The sequence below is a fragment of the Clupea harengus genome, chromosome 4 (genome assembly GCF_900700415.2).
Source record: "Clupea harengus chromosome 4, Ch_v2.0.2, whole genome shotgun sequence".
NCBI classification, from domain to species: Eukaryota; Metazoa; Chordata; class Actinopteri; order Clupeiformes; family Clupeidae; genus Clupea; species Clupea harengus.
Window position 1 is genome coordinate 3332522 of NC_045155.1, and position 5882 is coordinate 3338403.

General features: G+C 42.0%; 2 long non-coding RNA genes across 2 annotated transcripts; one reads left to right on the forward strand and one right to left on the reverse strand.

Moving 5' to 3' along the window:
- The first annotated feature begins 603 nt into the window (after window positions 1–603).
- Window positions 604–1663, forward strand: LOC116220273. Its single transcript, XR_004163532.1, has 4 exons — window positions 604–666; window positions 783–809; window positions 1198–1220; window positions 1347–1663. It is a non-coding gene; the product is annotated as an uncharacterized LOC116220273 (long non-coding RNA).
- A 2035-nt stretch (window positions 1664–3698) lies between these two features.
- On the reverse strand, window positions 3699–4772 carry LOC116220272. Its single transcript, XR_004163531.2, has 4 exons — window positions 4682–4772; window positions 4540–4566; window positions 4123–4145; window positions 3699–3996 (listed from the first exon to the last, which is right to left on the reverse strand). It is a non-coding gene; the product is annotated as an uncharacterized LOC116220272 (long non-coding RNA).
- Window positions 4773–5882: the final 1110 nt, after the last annotated feature.

A 5882-nucleotide genomic window follows, 5' to 3' on the forward strand; every position in this document is an offset into this window, starting at 1 on the left:
TCATCATGCACCAAGCGCAAATAGCATCTGAACTATTGACAGGATAAAGGTAAAGGCACAAAACTGATTTAATTTTCCACATATTAACTCTAGAAATGCATTGTATAAACAAACTGACATTAAAATGATAATTAATTAATTGTAGATTTTCTTCATTCAAGTTGAGAGTTGAAAGAAAGGATCTGGAAGATTAACTTCAATAGAAGCATCACAATCAGAAGCATCCACGAAACCTGAAATTCTAAACAATTAACACTTGCTTATTCAGATCGCAGCCTGAATGTTCCAGAAGGAGGCTGTGGCTATTAAGAAGGGCAATGTTTTGGCATAGAGCTGATTACATCTGCCCCCAGTGACTGAACTTAACCAGTAACCAGTATCATGTTCATTTTCTCCCGTTTATAACAAACCAAATTTTGCGAAAATCGGTTTAGAATTAAGCGAGTTACAAGTCTGCATCGTCAACACACAGTCTTTGTTTACTTCCGATCCAATATGGCGACTTCGCCGACGCACGTCAAAGCGACATGTTTGTAAATTCGACGACAGCAGCCTACAATTCCCGCGGTGAATCTCGTGGCCCGCTTGTTTATGACGACACACAACATATAAATACCATTCATTCACGTGATAGCGTTCTCTTGGAGTCGGTGCCATCTTTTTGAGGTGAGTAAATGGCCTCCATAGAAATCTCTTGGAGGTTTTTTATAACAATGCAGTTTTATCCTGTATTATTAAAAGCCATACGACACGTTTGTTAACTGTATTTATTTGTTCAACAGACACTCCTCCCAAACATGAGAGGGAAGGTAAGATAATCTATTCCTCGTTAAAGAATCCTTTGAATTTTATCAACCTGTAGCTAGCGCCTCTGGCTAGTGCGCTGTTAATGAAAGTTTCGTTGAAAAACACGATTATAACTGCGAGTGGGTGCAAAGTGACGAGTGGTATTGTAAGATCTTGGTGCGCAATATTTGTGGTTTTGTCCTCAACGTCCAGGTAGCTAAGAAGCAAGCAAACATGACTGTCCAGTCAGCTAGCATGCTAGCCATATAACATGTGACCATAGGTCTTGCATAAAATTGTAGGTTTTTGCCGTATGTGAGCTTTTAGTAGACCTAGAGAGGTGCTGTAGGTAATTAATACCTCAAACCATAGAGAACTTGTAACCTTAGTGTTCCATCTTTGCCCCCCCAGTGGAAAAAGAAGCGCATGCGTAGGTGAGTCTTTTATTATTACATCTGCGTGTTTAAAAATCAATTCCTGTGTTAAGATTAAGTATTTTATTAATCAATTGATTAGGCCTACTTAATGCTTGTGAAACTAATGATTGTTTCTGTCCTTAGGCTGAAGCGCAAAAGGAGAAAGATGAGGCAGAGGTCCAAGTAAACTGCTTCCCTTCTGCTGCTGGAACCAACCCTCTTAGACCTTCCCACCGAACCTCCTAGACCTTCCCACGACCCCTCACCTTTTCCAGAAATCCAAGCTGAGGCCTTTTGAAGGACTCCTACATTCCTCAGAAGGATACGGGCACCCTTGTTGGATCTCCTGGCTCTTCTATTTGTGATGTGAAAGCTTCTCTTGGACATTCTGGACTTCCGCCAGCTCAGCAAAGTTGCTGTTTTTGTGTGTTTCCTTGAATAAAGAAATTTGATTTAGAAAATGGAAGCGCTGTATTCTATTTCTACCACTACGATGGTATACAGATTTTGTTGTTGAATGCTCCAGTTTTATAGTAGGACTGGTGGGGGTTTAGTTACATTTGCTAAATGATACTTTGTCGGGTCACCAGGCTGCCACAAACCTTTCCTTCATGCTGAAAGACATGGCCAAAGCATATGCTTTCATCAAAGCCATGAACATGGCTCTTTCCAGTTTGCACAGACAGGTTTAAGTAACCTCATTCATGCCCTAAAAGAACGGTCACAAGAGGTTCAAGCTCTCCAGAATGAGGTGGACAGGCTGCAGTCCAAGGACAGACTGGCTGAAGTGGATCAAATGCTTAATAAGCTCAACATGGCAAATGCACAGATAATCCAACTGACACATGAAAACAACACTCTTAAAGGAAACAATAAGCAGCTCCTCAAACAGATTGAGGGACTGCAGGACCAAGCCTTTGATGAACAATATTGTGTGGATCCCCAGGCCATTGCACCAACTCCAAAACAAGCCAAGCCTGAGCACAAGACGCTTAAACGGGAAAAAGAGAAGCCAACAAAGGTGACTCGGATCATTTATGTTGAGAAGTGAGAAGTGTGATGAGCCATAAGCTAGCCCAGTGGATGTATCTAGGGAAGAGTCGCCAGTGTCAGAGAAGGTCAGTGTCTTTGCAGAGGTAGAAAAGGAGAGCAGAAATCTGCTGAGTACCTTCCAGGTCTATGTCTCTGACCTCATGAAAGAATCCTTTGAGAATAATATGCCAGATCAAATGGAAAAAATGTGCCTGGATCCCCATAAGGCCAATGATGCAATTCAGCTTTACCTCTCTGCAAAGCAGCCTTCGTACTACTTTTGAAAAACCATCTCCAACATGAATATCAGCCTCCCCTCTGGCCTTCTAGATCTGCCTGTAATGCAGGGGCTGCTTGTCCATAAGGGCGATTGGGGCGACGCAGTGTACAGGGTCTTCAGGAAGAATTGAGAGACCAGGCTACAGATGTGTGAGCAGCTGCAGAACATCCATATCATATCAAGGGCAAGAAGCAGTCCTGCAAGATGCGACTGGTCTGGGAAAACTTGGTGGAGATGGACAAAGACAAACCCCCTATGCCCAAAGTTGACAGAAAAGCAGCGACATCCTCTACCATCGCTTGTCCCCTTTACCCTCTGTTGCTGATAAACCCAAGATCTTGAATGCCTGAGGGGAAGCTGATATTCATGTTGGAGAAGATCTTTTCAAAAGTAGTACGAAGGCTGAATTGCATGATCCAGGCCCATTTTTTCCAATTGATCTGGCATATTATTCTGAAAGGATTTTTTCATGAGGTCAGAGACATAGACCTGGAAGGTACTCAGCAGATTTCTGCTCTCCTTTTCTACCTGTGCAAAGACACTGACCTTCTCTGGCACAGGCGACTCTTCCTTAGATACATCCACTGGGCTAGCTACTGGCTCATCACACTTCTCAACATAAATTATCGGAGTCATCTTTGTTGGCTTCTCTTTTTCCCGTTTAAGCGTCTTGTGCTCAGGCTTGGCTTATTTTGGAGTTGGCGCAATGACCTGGGGATCCACAAAATATTGTTCTTCAAAGGCTTGATCCTGCAGTCCCTCAATCTGTTTGAGGAGCTGCGCATTGTTTCCTTTAAGAGTGTTTTCATGCGTCAGTTGGGTTATCCGTGCATTTGCCATGTTGAGCTTATTAAGCATTCGATCCACTTCAGCCAGTGTGTCCTTGGACTGCAGCCTGTCCACCACATTCTGGAGAGCTTGAACTTCTTGTGACCGTTCTTTTAGGGCACGACTTGGTCACTTAAACCAGTCTGTGCAAACTGGAAAGCCATGTTTATGGCTTTGTTGGAAGCATATGCTTTGGCCATGTCTTTCAGCATGAAGGAAAGGTTTGTGGCAGCCTGGTGACCCGACAAAGTATCATTTAGCAAATGTAACTAAACCCCCACCAGTCCTACTATAAAACTGGAGCATTCGACAACAAAATCTGTATACCATCGTAGTGATAGAATACAGCGCTTCCATTTTCTAAATCAAATTTCTTTATTCAAGGAAATACACAAAAACAGCAACTTTGCTGAGCTGGCGGAAGTCCAGAATGTCCAAGAGAAGCTTTCACATCACAAATAGAAGAGCCAGGAGATCCAACAAGGGTGCCCGTATCCTTCTGAGGAATGTAGGAGTCCTTCAAAAGGCCTCAGCTTGGATTTCTGGAAAAGGTGAGGGGTCGTGGGAAGGTCTAGGAGGGTTGGTTCCAGCTGCAGCAGAAGGGAAGCAGTTTACTTGGACCTCTGCCTCATCTTTCTCCTTTTGCGCTTCAGCCTAAGGACAGAAACAATCATTAGTTTCACAAGCATTAAGTAGGCCTAATCAATTGATTAATAAAATACTTAATCTTAACACAGGAATTGATTTCTAAACACGCAGATGTAATAATAAAAGACTCACCTACGCATGCGCTTCTTTTTCCACTGGGTGGGGGGGGGGGGGGCAAAGATGGAACACTAAGGTTACAAGTTCTCTATGGTTTGAGGTATTAACTACCTACAGCACCTCTCTAGGTCTACTAAAAGCTCACATACGGCAAAAACCTAAAATTTTATGCAAGACCTATGGTCACATGTTATATGGCTAGCATGCTAGCTGACTGGACAGTCATGCTTGTTTGCTTCTTAGCTACCTGGACGTTGAGGACAAAACCACAAATATTGCGCACCAAGATCTTACAATACCACTCGTCACTTTGCACCCACTCGCAGTTATAATCGTATTTAACGAAACTTCCATTAACAGCGCACTAGCCAGTGGCGCTAGCTACGGGTTGATAAAATGCACAGGATTCTTTAAGGGAATAGATTATCTTACCTTCCCTCTCATGTTTGGGAGGAGTGTCTGTTGAATAAATAAAAACAGTTAACAAACGTGTCGTATGGCTTTTAATAATACAGGATAGAACTGGATTCTTATGAAAACCTCCAAGAGATTTCTATGGAGGCCATTTACTCACCTCAAAAAGATGGCACAGATTCCAAGAGAATGCTATCACGCGAATGAACGGTATTTATATGTTGTGTGACGTCATAAACAAACGCGCCACGAGATTCACCGCGGGAATTGTAGGCTGCAGTGGAATCTAGAAACTTATATATGTCTATGGTTTAACCTAGAAAAATGTCGCTTTGACGTGCGTCGGCGTAGTCGCCATTTCGCATCGGAAGTAAACAAAGACTGTGTTTTTTTGACAGATGCAGACTTGTAACTCGTTTAATTGTAAACTGATTTTCGAAATGTTTTGTTTTTTAAATGCCTAATAAGCATAAGAAATTGAACATGATACTGGTTACCGGTCAGTCCTCCATAAGTACAAACTTTTAAGTTGGGACAACCTGATCACATTTAAGAACTGCTGTTTAATGTTCAAAATCCGGTTTAACCTGGCCCCCCCACCACTATGCAGCCTAGTCACGTTTAGAACAGCAGCAACCAGTGCTACTCGAGGGGCAGCAAGAGGAGACTGTGATATTCCTTTAAAAAAAAAGTGTATTTGGACAGTCGGTTTTCTCAGTTAGGTCAGCCCGGGAATGGAACCATCTCCCTCAGAACATTAGAGAATCAACCTCATTTAACTGTTTTAAAAGTAATCTCAAAACATGGTTGATAAATAACCAAAAATGTGATCACCAGTGGGTAAGCAGTAGAACTTGTATAGCAGTAGAACTTGTATATTAGGATTGTATTGTATTTTATTTTATCTTATTTTATTTTTTTGATTTATTGTCAATGTTATGTTTGATATACGTTAATGCCTTTTTTTAGGTTGTATAGCCTTTTTCACTCTGGCAGGGGGACTGCCAATGGAAACTAGCCTTTTGGCTATAATTGGGTGCATTTACATTTTAATGTTCATGAATGTACACTGTCCCTCTTGATCAAATAAACAAATTGATTGATTGATTGAAGAAAGACTTCACAAACTTAAATGGATCCTTGTACAGTAGAATGCAGCCCTAGCTTGTTCTTTCTTCTTCCTTCTTTGTCATAGGAGTTCCGCCCTTCTTATCCAGTCTACTCTTTACCTCTGTCTGCAGTACACTAACACCTCTTCACTGTTCATCATCTGCCTGTTTCCATTGCTTCTTCAGATGTCTCCTCTCTTAAATCAACCTGTCGCCTTGACCTTGCTTTCCCTTCCTGTCTGACAAACTTCA